Genomic DNA, 19,340 nt, shown 5'->3' on the forward strand with positions numbered 1-19,340 from the left:
TTGGGACTGGGTATCCCTATTACTGCCCATTTTATCATGCGATGGCGAGTGAATAAACACTCGAACTGAGAATAACCCGCTTAGCACGGAAGATATCGACCACCTCCTGTCGTTCCACGCACGATCCAGGCACACAAAAAAAATAATTTTTTAGAAGTGTTTTAGAGGTGGCACATGCAAATTTACTTAGGATGGCAGGGTAATACAGTATATAGGTAGGTATGGTGGACTCATCTGGAATAACTTTGGGTTCAAGGTTTTTGATGTACAAGCAGAATCCCCGCTTAGTACAGGCGAAGGCTAGCAATTAAGATTGAGAAGCGGCCAGCTAGAGAGCAACAACGATCATAACCATGCATTATGCGTAAGTAACATTGGACACTATCATGAGTAGGATATGAACACCATGAACATAAACATTATAGAGGCTATGTTGGTTTTGATTCAACTACATGCATGAACATGTACCAAGTCAAGCCACTTGAACATTCAAGAGGAGGATACCATATCATCATACTACATCATAATTATTTTAACGCTACGTTGATATCCAAGATAAATCAATATTAACTCCTAGCTACTTATGCATGGCATGAGAAACTATAATCTCTAATTGTCATTGCAAACATGTTTAATCATAACGGGCTGAATCATGGACGCTAGGTTAAACATATTTACACAGACAAGATAAGTTGAGTTCATACCAGTTTCTCTTTGCCACGGCCTGTCGCCATTATTGCCTTTCACTTGCACGACCGAATGATAATTGAAAATAATAATAGTGAAAGAGTGCCATGGACTAAGCTGGAATCTGCAAACATTTTATTCAACAGGAGAAGACAAGGTAAAATAGGCTCTTTATTAGTTCAACAATTATTCATATGAGAGCCACTCAATATTTTCATCATGGTCTTCTCCTCGGTACAACTCGAATAAAAGAAAATAAATTCAGAGAAACACACTGAAATATTTTTGGAGTTTTGGTTTTCTTGAGCAAGCAAATAAAAGAGAAAAAGCAAAAATGAGAAAAACTATTTACACAGGAAAGCTCCCAACAAGCAAAAGAAGAACAAGGAAATCTTTTTGGATTTTCTTTTTAGTACTACTACTAAGCATGCATAGAAAGTAAATTAACTACAACTATTTTTTTTTGTTTTTTCTAAAGTTTATCAAACACACAAGAAGAAAGCAAGAAAATAATTCTAAGCATGGATGATACAATGAAAAAGTGTGAACACCGACAAATGAAATAAGTAGACATGAATGTAATGTCGGTGAGAGACACGTACTCTCCCAAGCTTTGGCTTTTGGCCTAACTTGGTAGTCGATCAGTAGCCTAGAGGGTAGTAGGGATCCTGAGGAGCGGGCATCCACTCATCCCACTGCGGAGGTGCCTGGTGTGCTATCTCAGCAGCAGCCTGAGCATTCCGGTAGGCGATGATATCTGCTGGTATAATCCTATATCCGCCCCTGGAAACAGAATCAAACAAAGCAGGAGCAGGCAATGGAATAACATCACGAGTCCTCACACTAAAAACCAGGTTATATGGAATAAGGATGTGAGGAGATTCGATATCAGTAAAATGGTGGTGATCCATGGCTACACGGTCTAGGTAAACTTTGGCCAGAGGGAAATCATGAGGGCGTATCTCAACCTCGACGTGAGCCGCCAAACGAGTAGCATAAATACCACCATGTATTTCACCCTATGAATTATTAAGATGGAGGCAATGAGCCACAATAGCTCCCAAGCTATAGGTGTTGTCGCCCTCTAGTGCTCAACGTAAAACAGCAAAGTCTGGTGCACTGAGCGCACCTACTTTCTTTCTAGCGAGCAAGCACTTAGCAACAAATAAAGCAAAATAATGCATGGCAGGAAAGTGTATGCTAGCAGTGTAGTGGCTGACACTCCTCTCTCATCACCCACTGTCAGAGTGCAATAAAAATCCTCAAACCCAGCCGGCCTAGGGTCAGCCAAGTTCCCATCAGACGGGATCAAGCATATGTCACAAAACTCATTAAGTGGTATCTGATGGTTTTCAGCATATAAATCAAAGCTCACTTCATGAGGGTTATTTCTAGGCAAGAAAGTAAAGCTTTGAACAAAGATGTTTGTGAGGATATGGTGCTGGTCACACTCATCTGGGATGAAGTCGGTGAGGCCGGCATTAGCAATATATTGCATGAACTCCTCTAGAATTCCAACCTACTGCAGGAACGAGGTGCGCGGCCATTCGCACGGCCGTACTTCCGCCAACCTCCGAGGGTGGAGATCATTTTTAGAAGACTCCCCAATAACACCCTTGGAGTTCTTAGAGCCAAACTTCCTGAAGAGATTCATGTTTGCGTACAATTTTCTGAAAATAAAAAAAATTGAGTGAAAAAAATTTGTCAATAAAATTTTGTAAGATTGATAGCAACTACTCATAGGGATACATAGAGTCCATAGCAAGCATTCAAACAACTTAGAACACTAAGGATTCAACATGCAATCACATCTACAACAGCACCAAGAGTAGCTAATTGTTCAAAGTATAAGCCACTAAAACAAAAACTAATTGGACAAATGGTGGAGTCACATACCAAGCAACAATCCCCCGAAACAGTTCCGGAAACGGAGCTTCGAGCAAAGAGATTGAAATCCGCGGGTTTGAGCTCAAGAACACGGGCCAGGAGAGAGAGAGCAATGGGGATTCTTTCTGGAGGTAACTGATGATGTGGTATGAAGAGGTAAGTGAGGGGGGCCACATGGGGACCACAGCCCAGCAGGGCGCGCCTGGGGGTGCTGGCGCACCCAGGTGGGTTGTGCCCACAGCCCACCTGGTGCACCTCCCTCTGATGTTATTTGCACCAAAAATTCTCAAATATTCAGAAAAACGTATTAAATTTTCAGGGCATTCTGAGAACTTCTATTTTTGGGACATTTTTTATTGCACGGGAAATTCAGAAAACACAGAAAACATGGAATTTTATTTTATTTAACTAATAAAAATAGAGAATAAAAAGTAGGGACAACAAGTAGTTCTTACTAAATTCATCAACTTCATACCGTTCAAAAATGATCCATTAATAAGGTTGATCAAGTCTCATTAACAACCACTTTCGATTAGCATGAAACCGAAGAACTTTCGTAAATCACTAAGTTACTTCAATGGGGATATGCATTTCCCCAACAATAAGTATTTCATATTTCTTTTTGACAGTAGGTAGAGGTATTTGAAAATTTCCAATAGTGATTGTCGAAGATTTTTCAATAACATTAATACCATTCACTTGGAATTGTTTCTTCGGAAAGTGCACCTTATGCTCATTGCCATTAATATGAAAAGTGACCTTGCTTTTATTGCAATCAATAACATCCCCTGCAGTATCCAAGAAGGGTCTACCAAGGATAATCAACATGTTTTCGTCCTCGGGCATCTCAAGTATAACAAAGTCAGTCAAAATGGTAACATTAGCAATAACAACGAGCACATCCTCACAGATACTGATAGGTATGGCAGTTGATTTGTCAGCCATTTGCAAAGATATTTTAGTAGGTGTGAGTTTATTCAAGTCAAGTCTTTTATATAAAGAGAAATGCATAACACTAACACCTGATCCTAAATCACACAAAGCAGTTTTCACATAATTCTTTTTGATAGAGCAAGGTATAGTTGGTATTCCCGGGTCTCCAAGTTTTTTAGGTACTCCATCTTTAAAAGTGTAATTAGCAAGCATAGGGGAGATTTCAGCTTCCTGTAATCTTCTCTTATTTGTGGTGATGTCTTTCATATACTTTGCATAAGGAGGAATTTTCAAGATATCAGTCAAGCGAGTATGCAAAAAGACTGGCCTCAGCATTTCAGCAAAGCATTCAAATTCTTCGTCATCATTCTTTTTAGTTGACTTGGGTGGAAAAGGCATAGGTTCTTGAACCCACGGTTATGTTTCTTTACCGTGTTTTCTAGCAACAAAGTCTCTCTTGTCATATCTTTTATTTTTAGCTTGTGGGTTATCAAGATCAACATGTGGTTCTATCTCAACATCATTATCTAGTTCTTTTTCATTGGTTGGTTGAGAGTCTTCATGAACCTCATCATTATATTCTTCATTATCATTAGGTGAGTGTTCATTACCAGATTGAGTTTCAGCATCAGAGATAGAAATTTCATTATCATTATCAGGAGCTTTCTCTATTTCAGGTTCACTAGAGGCATGCAAAGTCCTATCATTTTTCTTTTTCTTTATCTTTTTATTTTTAGAAGGACTAGGTGCACTTGTGTTAGCTCTTCGTGAATCTTTTTCAATTCTTTTAGGGTGTCCCTCAAGATAAAGTGGTTCTTGAGTCATTTTACCTCCTCTAGTTGCAACTCTAATAGCAAAGTCATGCATATTATGATTCATTTCATCAAGTAATTCTCTTTGAGATTTAGCAACTTGTTCTAACTGAGTTTGAACCATAGAAGCATGTTTTCCAACACCTCTAACATCATTTGATATTCTAAATAACAAGTCACTCATGCGAGCAATCATATCAGAATTATATCTCAATTGTTTCATAACATTTGCATCGAAGTGATCTTGTTTCCTAATGTAGTTTTCAAACTCATAAAGGCATTGACTAGGATGCATATTGTGAGGATTATCATTATCATTGAACTTCATAAGAGAATTTACCTCTACCACCTTAGTCATTGGTGGTGTATTAAGCCCATGTATTTCTTCAATAGGAGGTAAAATTTTAACATCCTCAGCTTTAATACCTTTTTCCTTCATAGATTTCTTTGCCTCTTGCATATCTTCGGGGGCTGAGATATAGTATACCCCTCTTCTTCAGAGTGGGTTTAGGTGGTGGTTCAGGAATAGTCCAATCATCATAATTTTTCAATATGTTATTCAATAATTCCTGAGCTTGAGCAATAGTTTGTTCCCTGAAAACACAACCAGCACAACTATCTAGGAGGTCCCTAGAAGCATTGGTTAGTCCACTATAGAAGATATTAAGTATTTAATTTTTCTTAAAAGGATGATCAGGCAAAGCACTAAGTAATTGGCAAAGCCTCCCCCAAGCTTGTGGGAGACTCTCTTCTTTAGTTTGCACAAAGTTAAATATTTCCTGTAAGGCAGCTTGTTCATATGAGCAGGAAAATATTTTTCAGAGAAGTAATAAGTCATATCATAGGGACTACACACACAACCAGGCACAAGAGTATTGTACCAAGCTTTAGCATCACCCTTTAATGAGAAAGGAAATAATCTTGGTCTAAAGTAATAGCGAATTTTCTCATCATGAGTAAAAAGGGTGGCTATGTCATTCAACTTAGTAAGATGTTCCATAACAGTTTTAGTTTCATAACCATGGAAAGGTTCAAATTCAACCAAAGTAATTAACTCTGGGTCGACAGAGAATTCATAATCATTATCATCAATAAAGATAGGTGAAGTAGCAAACTTAGGATCACATTTCATTCTAGCATTCCGAGATTTTTCTTTATACTTGTGTAGTAATTTCTCTAAATCATCTATATCATTGCAAGCAAGAATATCTCTAGTTGTTTCTTCACTCATAACATAACCTTCTGGTACCTTAGGCAATTCATATCTAGGAAGGCTAGCTCTAGCAGGAGTTTCAGGAGATTCAGTTTCAAGCTCAACATTATGTTGTATAACTCTAGCAATTTGTTTATCAAGAAATTCACCAAGTGGCACATCATCATTATCAAGCAAGGTACTAGCATCATCATAAGCATCATTCATAGTATAAGTATCATCATCTATAACTTGCGACATATCAGAATTAATAGCATGTGGTGGTGTTGCAAGTTTACTTATAACAAAAGGTGAATCTAAAGCAGAACTGGATGGCAGTTCCTTACCTTCCCTCGTCTTTGAGAGAAATATCTTAGTCTTAGCATCCTTCAGATTATGATAATATGATAATAATCCCAAGTGACTCAAAAAATATAGCTATGCTCCCTGGCAACGGTGCCAGAAAAAGGTCTTGGTAACCCACAAGTATAGGGTGTCGCAACAGTTTTTGAGGGTAGAGTATTCAACCCAAATTTATAGATTCTACACAAGGGGAGCCAAAGAATATTTGAAGGTATTAGCAGCTGAGTTATCAATTCAACCACACTAGGAGATTAATTATCTGCAGCAATGTGATGAATAGCAAAGTAGTTTGATGGTTTTGATAGTAGTGACAACAGCAATAGTAACAGTAACAGTGATAGCACTAATTTTGTAGCAAGTGTAACAGTGATCATAGTAGTAGTAACTTAGCAGAAACAATATGGAAAAGTTCGTAGGCATTGGATCGGTGACTTGTTGGATGATATTCATCATGAGACAGTTATAACCTACGGCGATACGGCACTAGCTCCAGTTCATCGATATAATGTAGATATGTATTCCGTAAATAGTCATACGTGCTTTATTAAAAGAACTTGCATGACATCTTTTGTCCTACCCTCCCATGGCAGCGGGCTCCATATTGGAAACTAAGGGATATTAAGGCCTCCTTTTAATAGAGAACCGAAACAAAGCATTAACACATAGTGAATACATGAACTCCTCAAACTACGGTCATCACTGGGAGTGGGCCCGGTTGTTGTCACTCCAGGGTTGCCGGATCATAACACGTAGTAGGTGACTATAACTTGCAAGATCGGATCTAGAACATGGATATAATGATGAATTCATAAACGGTTCAGATCTGAAACCTCCACACCCGGGCCCAAAGTGACAAGCATTAAGCATGGCAAAGTCATAGCAACATCAATCGAAGAACATAGTGGATACTAGGGATCAGGCCCTAACGAAACTAACTTAATTACATGATGAATCTCATCCAACTCCTCATCGACGAGCGAGCCTACGAAGGAATTACTCACTCCCGGTGGGAAGCATCATGGAATTGGCGATGGAGAAGGGTTGGTGATGACGAAGAACGAAGACCCCCCTCTCAGGAGCCCCAAACGGACTCTAGATCTGCCCTCCCGAGGAAGAACAGGGCTTGGCGGCGGCTCCATCTCGTGGATTGCGATAATTCTTTCTCCCTGATTTTTTTCTGGAAATATGTGATTTTATAGTATCAGGGGGTCGTCAGCGGGGCCACCAGGTGGGTACAACCCACCTGGGCATGCCAGGAGAGGGGGCGTGCCCTGGTGGGTTGTGCCCACCTAGGGGCCCCACTATGGTGGGTCTTGGCTCCAGTAATTCTTATTATTGATATGAAAAACCCTCAAAAAGTTTCGTTCCATTCCGAGAACTTTTATTTCTGCACAAAAACAACATCATGGTAGTTCTGCTGAAAACAGCGTCAGCCCGGGGTTAGTTTCATTCAAATAATGCAAATTAGAGTCCAAAACAAGAGGAAAAGTGTGAGAAAAAGTAGATACGTTGGAGACGTATCACTATCTTCCTTAGAAAATGTATGAGAAAGTGGTATCTTGGTATAGATATGTGACATGAAGATGTATGAACGACTAATGTTATGTTTGGTAATTTGTTAATCTAGTCATCACATTTTAAATTAGGTACAAAACTATGTCACACAGATATACTATGTTATACATGCATACAATATACAAAATTCGGTGAATACCCACCAGTTAAGATTGTTTTCATTAAATCAACAAATAAACAACCTCTTATCACACCTCAGACAACAAGTTTGCCAAATGGCTACAATGCTCAGAAATAGGTTCCCCACACAACAACTCCTCTCAGCAGATAACCGATGGCCTACTCTTTTTTGTAGGACATAGCCCAACCAAACACCCTTCTATGAATTTTATCGTGTGACCATCATGACCAATGGAGCTCACGCAGGAAGAATGTGGTATTATGATACCGCGGGTTGCCGACCCTAATCTTTTGTATTTTTGGTGTGTGTCAACCTTTTGTATTTTCTATGCATAGTTTCCTGATCCGTCAATGGTGGCGGAGATAAAGGTGTCAAGTTTGTTTTGCAAATTCTTCTCTATATTCCTTATTTTGTGCTTTTGGTCTTCTTATGTGAAATTATAACAAGGATACAATAGTTTGGTAGTCAGTCTTGAAAAGGGTGTGAGCCTGGTTACAATGTGTTCAATGATTCTATGTTCCCACCTATTGTGGTTAGTGGACAATGTGGCTCATCAAAATGTTTGGGGTCGTTGCTTCTTGAGCATTGTAATTTGATATTCTGTAACTTCTTCACCCAGTAGGCAGATGAATGTTGAGATAAACAATGTGAAATTATAATAGTTTCATTTTGAGTTGATCTAGTGGATCACAATTAATGTCACATCTACTATATCCTTCTAAAAGATCTTATCCGCCAGTCAAAGAACTAGAAAATTGCATCTGAAAATGTGTTATCCACCAAACAATTTGACAAATAACAAACCCAAAGGCAACAAAAGAGCAATCTAGACAAACATTTGGTAAAAGCAAAAGTTCGACACCAAGTTTTACATACAAGTCCTCATAATAAAAGTCCATTGGAAACAATGCGACAAATGACCAGAAAAGCATTAAGCACATAGGCTCATATTCCATTGGCATTCTGGCAAGGACTATAACATCAAGATCATCTAGACAATGGGACTCAATCCCTAAGTCGCCGTGATTCCATTGGATGCTCATCTCTTTTTTCACACATCCATAAATACACAGGTCTTATAGTGTCCAATAGTTTCTTCTAAAATCACAACAACCAACTATTTTCATTCGCTTCATGAAACAGTAAATAAACACATCACATAGTTCTTATAGTTTCCAACGATTTCTTTAAAAAAATCACAACAACCAACTATTTTCAATCTCTTGATGAAATAGTAAATAAACAAATCACATAGTTCTTATAGTGTCTAACGGTTTCTTTAAAAAAATCACAACAACGAGCTATTTTCAATCTCTTACTGAAGCAAAATAAATAAACAAACAACATGGTTCTTATAGTGTATGTTTCCTAAAATTGACAACAACCACATAATGGAACAAAGTATAAAATTGCTAGTGTAATTTTATATTTTAATAAACATATCTTTTTTTTTGAGAAACACAGTACAAACGCATATACTCACATACATGCACATACACTCATCTTCATAAAGGCTCTCACACACACCCTACCCCTATAAGCACCTTCAAGAGACTGAGCTGGTGGGTCTTGAGGTTGACGAAGAGACCACGGGCTCCTCGCTATTGACGAAAACGTCGTCTCTCATTTAAAGAACACTCTGCCTTTATGAGACACACAAGTTTCAAACCAGAGGTCTGATTCCTGGTGGGGGAGTACAACCATCCTCCTAACCAACCAATCAGATATTGGTTCTCCGATAAACATATTTAAAAACCTTTTACCATTTCTATTACAACAATGGTGAGTTTCAGCGGGAAAACAGTATGAGAAACAAATATTGTCGGCGTTCTACGAACGGGGGTCCCCAGGCTTGCCTGCCTGCGACCCACGGCGTGGCTTTTCTAGCAGGCCTGTATGACCCATATTCATCAACAAGGCATTCAAGACCCTCGCGAGGGGCCAAGCCTCGCGAGGCGTACGATGCAAGACCTCATCAGGAGCGGCCTCGCCAGGCTGGCTCGTGAAGGGCGGAGAGTTCAAGTCTAGGCAAACCTCGCGAGGTTCTAGTGACGTGAGCCATGACGATCGAGACCAGGCGGACGCCAGCGCGCGCGGCGTCCTTGTTTCCTCTTTGGTGCTAAGGGGGCAAGCGCAAGCGCGGAGTACCGAGGCATCAAGCAAAGTTTTTCATATTGGTGCAACGAGACCAAGACCAGCAGGACGGCAAGACGAAGGTCACCATGGAGCCCAAGTCGGCGTCACCACCAGAGCCTTTTGTAGGCGAAGACCACTTTTGTTAGGATAAACTGTACTAGTTGTCCCCTTTCAAATTGTCCGTTGTTGGCTCTCTTCCCGCTCAATATTTGGGGAGAGAACCAGGGCCTCTATAAATAGGACTAGCCACCACCCTAGCTAGGGACACCCGATCGATTGGAGACAAATCAATAGAGACACATCAAGAGGGTGAATCAAATCCTCACACACACAAGTTCGCCAAGCACAAGAGCACCTCAACCTCAGGAGGCTGTTCTTCCCCTTGTACTGTTTCATCCTCATCCCGAGACGCAATCCACCACCACCACACTAGAGTAGGGTATTACACCACAACGGTGGCCCGAACCAGTATAAATCTTGTGTCCTTTGCGTTGTGAGTTCGTCAAGTTAGTTCGTAAGATCTTAGCCGAGGTAGGACGTGGATCGGTAGGGGGAATCTTCGTGCGCACCCCAGTGTTCGAACCTTATGGGTTTTGCCGGAACCCGTGATCAGACACCTGGCGCGCCAGGTAGGAGTGCGCCGAAGCTTCCCTTCCGTCGCTTGATACGTCTCCAACGTATCTATAATTTTTGATTGCTCCATGCTATATTATCTACTGTTTTGAATGTTTAGGGGTTTTATTATACACTTTTATATCATTTTTGGGACTAACTTATTAACCCAGAGCCCAGTGCCAGTTTCTGTTTTTACCTTGTTTTAGGGTTTCAAATAAAAGGAAAATCAAACGGAGTCCAATTGACCTGAAACTTCACGGAACTCATTTTTGGAAGGGAAGAAGCCCAGAAGACTTGGCGTGCATGTCGGGGGACCTACGAGGAGGCCAAGAGGCAGGGGGCGCGCCCTCCACCCTCGTGGCCCCTCGTGGCCCCCCTCACGTACTTCTTCCGCCTATATATCTCCATATACCCTAAAAACATCCGAACACACAATAGATCGGGAGTTCCTCCGACAGAAGCCTTCGTAGCCACCGAAAGCCAATCTAGACCGTTTCGGCACCCTGCCGGAGGGGGAATCCTTCTCCGGTGGCCATCTTCATCATCCCGGTGCTCTCCATGACGAGGAGGGAGTAGTTCTCCCTCGGGGCTGAGGGTATGTAACAGTAGCTATGTGTTTGATCTCTCTCTCTCTCTCTCTCTCTCGTGTTCTTGATTTGGCACGATCTTGATGTATCACGAGCTTTGCTATTATAGTTGGATCTTATGTTTCTCCTCCCCCTCTTCTCTCTTGTAATGAATTGAGTTTCCCCTTTGAAGTAATCTTATCGGATTGAGTCTTTAAAGATTTGAGAACACTTGATGTATGTCTTGCCGTGGATATCTATGGTGACAATGGGATACCACGTGCCACTTGATGTATGTTTTCGTGACCAACTTGCGGGTTCATGAACCTATGCATAGGGGTTGGCACACGTTTTCATTGTGATTCTCTGGTAGAAACTTTGGGGCACTCTTTGAGGTCCTTTGTGTTGGTTGAATAGATGAATCTGAGATTGTGTGATGCATATCATATAATCATACCCACGGATACTTGAGGTGACATTGGAGTATCTAGGTGACATTAGGGTTTTGATTGATTTGTGTCTTAAGGTGTTATTCTAGTACGAACTCTAGGGCTGTTTGTGACACTGATAGGAATAGCCCAACGGATTGATTGGAAAGAATAACTTTGAGGTGGTTTCGTACCCTACCATAATCTCTTCGTTCGTTCTCCACTATTAGTGACTTTGGAGTGACTCTTTGTTGCATGTTGAGGGATAGTTATGTGATCCAATTATAATATTATTGTTGAGGGAACTTACACTAGTGAAAGTATGAACCCTAGGCCTTATTTCCTATCATTGCAATACCGTTTACGCTCACTTTTATCATTAGTTACCTTTCTGTTTTTATAATTTCAGATTACAAATACCTTTATCTACTATCCATATACCACTTGTATCACCATCTCTTCGCCGAACTAGTGCACCTATACAATTTACCATTGTATTGGGTGTGTTGGGGACACAAGAGACTCTTTGTTATTTGGTTGCAGGGTTGCTTGAGAGAGACCATCTTCATCCTACGCCTCCCACGGATTGATAAACCTTAGGTCATCCACTTGAGGGAAATTTGCTACTGTCCTACAAACCTCTGCACTTGGAGGCCCAACAACGTCTACAAGAAGAAGGTTGTGTAGTAGACATCAAGCTCTTTTCTGACGCCGTTGACGGGGAGGTGAGTGCTTGAAGGTATATCTTTAGATCTTGCAATCGAGTCTTTTAGTTTCTTGTTTTATCACTAGTTTAGTTTATAAAAGAAAACTATAAACAATGGAATTGAGTTTGTCTCATATGCTTCATCTTTTTAATATCTATCATGAAAATAAGGATTCCGATAATTGTGCTCAAGTGCTAGAAGAAGAATGCATTAGAATGTTTGGCACTAAATATTTGAATGATGAGCATGATTGCAATGTTGTTATTGTGAATTCCTTGAATATCTGTGATGCTAATGATATGCAAAGCCACAAGCTTGGGGAAGCTATGTTTGATGAAGATGATATTTTTTGTCCCCCAAGTTTTGATGAGCAAATTTATTATGATGAAAGCATGCCTCCTATCTATGATGATTATTGTGATGACACGTCTGCTTTAAAGAACAACTACAACAATGAAATTTGTCGTCTTGATCTTAATTTTCAATCACATGATAGTTATTTTGTTGAGTTTGCTCCCACTACTATTCATGAGAAGAAATTTGCTTATGTGGAGAGTAATAAAAATTCTATGCTTGTAGATCATGAAAACAATGTTTTAGGTGCTGGTTATATAGTTGAATTCATTCATGATGCTACTGAAAATTATTATGAGGGAGGACCATATGCTTGTAGGAGTTGCAATAATATCAAGTTTCCTCTCTATGTGCTTAAAGTTTTGAAGTTATGCTTGTTTTGCCCTCCTATGCTAGTTGATTATTGTTCCCACAAGTTGTTTGCTCACAAAATCCCTATCCATAGGAAGTGGGTTAGACTTAAATGTGCTAGTCATATTCTTCATGATGCTCTCTTTATGTTTCAATTCTTATCCTTTATGTGAGCATCATTGAAATCATCATGCCTAGCTAGGGGCATTAAACGATAGCGCTTGTTGGGAGGCAACCCAACCTTATTTTTGTTCCTTGATTTTTGCTCCTGTTTAGTAATAAATAATTCATCTAGCCTCTGTTTAGATGTGGTTTTATGCTTTTAATTAGTGTTTGTGCCAAGTAGAACCGTTGGGAAGACTTGGGGAAAGTCTTTGTAATCATGCTGTAAAAAACAGAAACTTTAGCGCTCATGAGAATTGCTGCCATTTTTATTTGGAGAGTGATATTTAGTTAATTCTTTTTGAAGATGATTAATAGATAAACTCCTCTGGTTCATAAATTTATTTGGAAATTTTATGAGTTCCATAAGTATACATTTGATCCAGATTACTACAGACTGTTCTGTTTTTGAGAGATTCTATTTTTCGTGTGTTGTTTGCTTATTTTGATGAATCTATGGCTAGTAAAAGAGTTTATAAACCATAGAGAAGTTGGAATAAATTAGGTTAAACACCAATATAAATAAATAATGAGTTCATTAAAGTACCTTGAAGTAGTGTTTTCTTTTCTTTCGCTAACTGAGCTTATGAGTTTTCTGTTAAGTTTTGTGTTGTGAAGTTTTCAAGTTTTGGGTAAGGATTCCATGGACTATGGAATAAAGAGTGGCAAGAGCCTAATATTGGGGATGCCCAAGGAACTAAAAGGTAATATTCAAGGATAACCAAGAGCCTAAGCTTGGGGATGCCCCGGAAGGCATCCCCTCTTTCGTTTTCGTTCATCGCTAACTTTACTCGGAGCTATATTTTTATTCGCCACATGATATGTGTTTTGCTTGGAGCGTCAATTTATTTTGTTAGGATTTTCTTGCTGTTATTTAGAACAATGTTTTTCATCTTTTATTCCAATAAAAGTGGCATTGATAGCCTTTACTATGCCTATGTTACAAGTATACATGTTGCTGTTTGAAAACAGAAAGTTTACCGCTGTTGCAATAATTCCCTAGGAAATTCAGAATGTGATAAGATGTTGAAACCTTTTGAATATTAATCTCTGATAAATTTAATACAGTGGGAATTTTCTTTCATAATTTTTGGAGCTAGGGAAGTATGGATGTTGCAGCATTCTTTACAGACTGTCCTGTTTAGGCAGATTGCTGTTATGTTTGCATTGTTTGCATATGTTTGCTTCTTTAATGATTCTATTTGAGGATAGGACTATTAAATATGCAGAGGCATTTAGTATGCAATGTTAAAGAATAATTTTAGTGATTTGCTACAGTAGACTATGATAAGGTTTTTGCAATGGTTTATACTAACTTATCTCATGAGTCCTTGTTGAGTTTTGTGTGGATGAAGCTTTTGAGATTTAGGGAGACCGTGATATGAGAGGAATTAAGGAGACACAAAAGCTCAAGCTTGGGGATGACCAAGGCATCCGAATATAATATTTCAAGAAGTCTCAAGCATCTAAGCTTGGGGATGCCCCGGTTGGCATCCCACCTTTCTTCTTTAACAACTATCGCTTAGTTTCGGTTGATCGTAAGTTTTTGCTTCTTCACATGATGATTGCTATTCTTAGAATGTCATTTTATTTTTCTTTGCTTGCTGTTTTAATAAAATACCAATATCTGAAATTCTTAAATGTTAGAGAGTCTTCACATAGTTTCATAATTATTCAACAACTCATTGATCTTCACTTATATCTTTCGGAGTAGTTTGTCATTTGCTCTAGTGCTTCACTTATATCTTTTAGAGCATGGTGGTAGTTTTATTTTGAAGAAATAGATGAACTCTCAAGCTTCACTTATATTATTTTGAGAGTCTTAAATGGCATGGTAATTTGCTTAAAATCCTAATATGCTAGGTATACAAGATTAATAATAAAACTTTCTTACGAGTGTATTGAATACTAAGAAAAGTTTGATGCTTGATGATTGTTTTGAGATATGGAGGTAATAATATCAAAGTCATGCTAGTTGAGTAGTTGTGAATTTGAGAAATGCTTGTGTTGAAGTTTGCAAGTCCCGTAGCATGCACGTATGGTAAACGTTATGTAACAAATTTGAAACATGAGGTGTTATTTGATTGTCCTCCTTATGAGTGGCCGTCGGGGACGAGCGATGGTCTTTTCCTACCAATCTATCCCCCTAGGAGCATGCACGTAGTGCCGAGGTTTTTCATGACTTGTAGATTTTTGCAATTAGTATGTGAGTTCTTTATGACTAATGTTGAGTCCATGGATTATACGCACTCTAACCCTTCCATCATTCCTAGCCTCTTCGGTACCGTGCATTGCCCTTTCTCACATTGAGAGTTGGTGCAAACTACGCCGGGCATCCAAACCCCGTGATATGATACGCTCTGTCTCACATAAACCTCCTTATATATTCCTCAAAACAGACACCATACCTACCTATTATGTCATTTCCATAGCCATTCCGAGATATATTGCCATGCAACTTTCCACCGCTCCGTTTATTATGACATGCATCATCATTGTCATATTGCTTTGCATGATCATGTAGTTGACATCATATTTGTGGCAAAGCCACCGTTCATAATTCTTCCATACACGTCACTCTTGAGTCATTGCATATCCCGGTACACCGCCGGAGGCATTCATATAGAGTCATACCTTGTTCTAGTGTGATGATCATCATTTTCTAGAGCATTGTCCCAAGTGAGGAATAAAAAAAGAGAAAGGCCATAAAAAAAGAAGGCCCAAAAAAAGAAGAGAAAGGCCATAAAAAAAGAAAAGGCCCCAAAAAAATGAGAGAAAAAGAGAGAAGGGACAATGTTATTATCGTTTTACCACACTTGTGCTTCAAAGTAGCACCATGATCTTCATAGTAGAGAGTCTCTCGTGTTATCACTTCCATATACTAGTGGGAATTTTTCATTATAGAAGTTGGCTTGTATATTCCAACAATGGGCCTCCTCAAGTTCCCTAGGTCTTCGTGAGCAAGCAAGTTGGATGCACACCCACTAGTTTCTTTTGTTGAGCTTTCATACATTTTTAGCTCTAGTGCATCCGTTGCATGGCAATCCCTACTCCTTGCATTAACATCAATCGATGGGCATCTCCATAGCCCATTGATTAGCCTCGTTGATGTGAGACTTTCTCCTTTTTGTCTTCTCCACATAACCCCCATCATTATAATCTATTCCACCCATAGTGCTATATCCTTGGTTCGCGCTCATGTATTGCGTGAAAGTTTGTAGGTTTGAGATTACTAAAGTATGAAACAATTGCTTGGCTTGTCATCGGGGTTGTGCATGATGAGATCATTCTTGTGTGATGAAAATGGAGCATGACTAAACTATATGATTTTGTAGGGATGAAGTTTCTTTGGCCATGTTATTTTGAGAAGACATGATTGCTTAGTTAGTATGCTTGAAGTATTATTATTTCTATGTCAATATGAACTTTTATCTTGAATCTTTCAGATCTGAATATTCATACCACAATTAAGAAGAATTACATTGAAATTATGCCAACTAGCATTCCACATCAAAAATTCTTTCTTTTATCATTTACCTACTCGAGGACGAGCAGGAATTAAGCTTGGGGATGCTGATACGTCTCCAACGTATCTATAATTTTTGATTGCTCCATGATATATTATCTACTGTTTTGAATGTTTATGGGCTTTATTATACACTTTTAAATCATTTTTTGGACTAACTTATTAACCCAGAGCCCAGTGCCAGTTCTGTTTTTACCTTGTTTTAGAGTTTCAAAGAAAAGGAAAATCAAACGGAGTCCAATTGACATGAAACTTCACGGAACTCATTTTTGGAAGGAAAGAAGCCCAGAAGACTTGGAGTGCACGTCGGGGGACCTATGAGGAGGCCACGAGGTAGGGGGCGCGCCCACCCCCCTAGGGCGCGCCCTCCACCCTCGTGGGCCCCTCGTGCCCCCCTGACGTACTTCTTCCACCTATATATTTCCATATACCCTAAAAGTAAGCGAACACACAATAGATCGGGAGTTCGGCCGCCAGAAGCCTCCGTAGCCACCGAAAGCCAATCTAGACCCATTCCGACACCCTGCCGGAGGGGGAATCCTTCTCCGGTGGCCATCTTCATCATCCTGGTGCTCTCCATGACGAGGAGGGAGTAGTTCTCGCTCAGGGCTGAGGGTATGTACCAGTAGCTATGTGTTTCATCTCTCTCTCTCTCGTGTTCTTGATTTCGCATGATCTTGATGTATCGCGAGCTTTGCTATTATAGTTGGATCTTATGTTTCTCCTCCCCCTCTTCTCTCTTGTAATGAATTGAGTTTCCCCTTTGAAGTAATCTTATCGGATTGAGTCTTTAAAGATTTGAGAACACTTGATGTATGTGTTGCGTGGGATACCCGTGGTGACAATGGGGTATTCTATTGATCCACTTGATGTATGTTTTGGTGATCAACTTGCGGGTTCCGCCCATGAACCTATGCATAGGGGTTGGCAGACGTTTTCTTCGTGATTCTCCGGTAGAAACTTTGGGGCACTCTTTGAGGTCCTTTGTGTTGGTTGAATAGATGAATCTGAGATTGTGTGATGCATATCGTATAATCATACCCACGGATACTTGAGGTGACATTGGAGTATCTAGGTGACATTAGGGTTTTGATTGATTTGTGTCTTAAGGTGTTATTCTAGTACGAACTCTAGGGCTGTTTGTGACACTGATAGGAATAGCCCAACGGATTGATTGGAAAGAATAACTTTGAGGTGGTTTCGTACCCTACCATAATCTCTTCGTTCGTTCTCCGCTATTAGTGACTTTGGAAGGACTCTTTGTTGCATGTTGAGGGATAGTTATGTGATCCAATTATAATATTATTGTTGAGGGAACTTACACTAGTGAAAGTATGAACCCTAGGCCTTATTTCCTATCATTGCAATACCGTTTATGCTCCCTTTTATCATTAGTTACCTTGCTGTTTTTATAATTTCAGATTACAAATACCTTTATCTACTATCCATATACCACTTGTATCACCAACTCTTCATCGAAGTAGTGCACCTATACAATTTACCATTGTATTGGGTGTGTTGGGGACACAAGAGACTCTTTGTTATTTGGTTGCAGGGTTGCTTGAGAGAGACCATCTTGCTCCTACGCCTCCCACGGATTGATAAACCTTAGGTCATCCACTTGAGGGAAATTTGCTATTGTCCTACAAACCTCTGCACTTGGAGGCCCAACAACGTCTACAAGAAGAAGGTTGTGTAGTAGACATCATCGCTCCATGTCACGTCACTTCATCGTCTCCATGGCGGACGCACGCCGCGTCCGCGCCGAGCGCCGGGCTGCCCTCGTCACCCGCGTTGCTCAGACGGCCCCTGTCGGCGGGCAATCTCGCCGCTCTCCGTCTCCTGCCGCCATCGTCCCGGCAGGGAACGAGCAGCAAGCATCCTCGCTGCACCCCTCGGTGCGACCGGACAGCCGCACTGCTACTCCGTCACTGTCTCCCGCTGGTTCATCGTCTCACGCTCGTCGCGTTCCCATGGACGCCCAGGCTGCGCTCCTCATGGAGCACGAGCTCCTGCGCTACCTCCCAGTCGACGACCTCTACGAGGACTTTCTTGACCGCATCGCCGAACTTGTCCGTGCCGCAGGGGGCTCCCCTGCGCCGTCCCACTCTCTGCCTCGCCCTCCGCCAGCCACGGGCGACGCACCTCACGAAGCACCTCCACCACCTATGCACCAAGAAGGCGCCCTAGCGCCAAGGCGCGCGTCTCCACGGTGTGACCCACCGTGTCTGGCACCCGCGCGTGAAGAAAGAAGCTGCCAAGAAGTCCCTCGACCGCAAGAGAACGCTCCGCCACTCCTCGCACCGCCACGCCAGGATCGTTTGCTGCGGCAAGGCTCCGCGCCGCTTGCCGTAGCGGCGCGTGGGCGCCAAAACCAAGTTCCACCTCCAAGGCGGGCCCGGGTGACCACGGCCGGCTCCCGCACCTTCACCCCCGAGCTGTGTAGCGTCGCCTGGCCGGGCAAGTTCAAGCTAGATCTGCCTCCTCGCTACGACGGCACCCCCGACCCCACGGAGTTCCTGCAGCTCTATGAGCTGAGCATCGAGGCAGCCAACGGCGATGAGAAAGTCATGGCGCACTAGTTTTCCTTGGCTCACAAGGAAGGCGCTCGCTCCTGGCTCCTGAACCTGCCTCCAGGCTTGATTTCCTCCTGGGACGAGATGCGCAACCGCTTCATCGCCAACTTCTAGGGCACTCGCGACTGCCCCCGGTCGCGGGTGACCCGCGCTGCATCAAGCAACAACCATGAGAGACCCTGCAGAAGTACATCCAGTGCTTCAACAGCGCGCGAATAAAGATCCCCATGGTGACCGACGAGGCCATCATCTCAGCGTTCTCCGACGGCGTCCACGACATCAAGATGAAGGAGGAGCTCGCCATCCATGAGGATCTGTGCACAACCTTGGAGTTGTTCAACATCGCGAC

Source organism: Triticum urartu, chromosome 6A (genome assembly GCF_056163025.1).
Source record: "Triticum urartu cultivar PI428250 chromosome 6A, HENAU_Tu73, whole genome shotgun sequence".
NCBI classification, from domain to species: Eukaryota; Viridiplantae; Streptophyta; class Magnoliopsida; order Poales; family Poaceae; genus Triticum; species Triticum urartu.